We start from the raw sequence: 1,321 nt of genomic DNA, 5'->3' as shown, positions 1-1,321 counted from the left end.
TGCTCTATTTGTATGGCTGAAGACTTTTTCTGGTGCCAAGACCCAAGATCCTTATTGTAAATTTATGTTTCTTGGTCAGTCTTAAAAAAAAAAAACCTATCTTTAGGGACTTTACAAGAGTTTCAATGGAGTCATGTCTGGTCTATATTTAGCTTATTTTGTTCCTCAAAGAGACTTACGGATGCTTTATTGTGAATACGAGACTCAGTTAATTATCACCAGAATAAGTTTTCACCAAATATTACTATGCTTAAATATGCCCCAAATAAACTACGCACAGTCAGACTCCAGAAGTTTGACTCATCACCAGCTACTGAATCCTACTGAACTGAACTGTCTTCTTGCCTCCTGCAGATTATGTTGGCTGTGGAGGTTGCAGAGACCTCCTACACGGTCCTGCAGCAGTGGCTGCCCGAGATGCAGGTAGCTCCTTATGAGGCTTGTGTGTACCTGAGCCACCTCCCTGCCATATGCCCCAGCGCTCCCTCTGTCCTTCCAGCTATCTTGGACCCTCATTTCTACAACCCTCAGGAAGCTAGAGAGTTCCTAGACTGCCTCCAGGAAGGGCTCTGGTTCACCAAGAGCTGCAAATATTTACCTTGGAGACCTCACCCTTGGGTGGCTGCCCAAGTCAGCTTTGCAGGATATAAGGCTGGGTCTCCAGACCCACCACCTGGGAGAGGAGGACAGGCAGACCCAGGACTCTAGCACATCCAGGTAAAATGTGGGGAAGGGAGAAGCCTGGGCAGTCAAGAATGTTCCTCACAGGGGACACCTGCCGAGGTCAGCCCAACTGCTGAGGGAGGACTGAGGCGCCTAATAACACCCCTGTCAGCTATGATTTCTGGGGGCCAAGAGGAGAGGCAAAGAGGTGCTGGTGCTCTCGTCAAAAAGCCATGAGCAAAGATGGAGGCATGAGGCAGGTTGGTCTTTCCCAGTCCTCAGTCCAGGGACTTCAACCTCTCTGCACACACTGGTTGTGCCGTGCCTGTATGTGCCGAGCTCTTTCTGGGGACAAAGAGAAGCATCAGTCACAGCAGTCATCAAAGAACTCCCAAGGGACCATTGTGGGCCTACTGTGTTATAGGAAAGCCCAGGACCAGTGAGAGGGCAGTCAGAGGAGCTTCCTGGAAGAGGTAGCTTGTGGGATGCAAAGCTGGGTGGATGCTAGAAAGAGGCAAAAAGCATTCATGAAGAGGGCAGGAGCTGAGGACCACGTGGTGGATCCATGAAGAGGGCAGGGGCTGAGGACCACGTGGTGGGTAGACGCAGGTGCGGGAGACAGTGACTCCCATGAGAGGTGGTGCTATAGGTCTTGGGC

The sequence above is a fragment of the Chionomys nivalis genome, chromosome 9 (genome assembly GCF_950005125.1).
Source record: "Chionomys nivalis chromosome 9, mChiNiv1.1, whole genome shotgun sequence".
NCBI classification, from domain to species: domain Eukaryota; kingdom Metazoa; phylum Chordata; class Mammalia; order Rodentia; family Cricetidae; genus Chionomys; species Chionomys nivalis.
The sequence above is the reverse complement of the archived record's forward strand: the minus strand, read 5'-3'. Positions refer to the sequence as shown.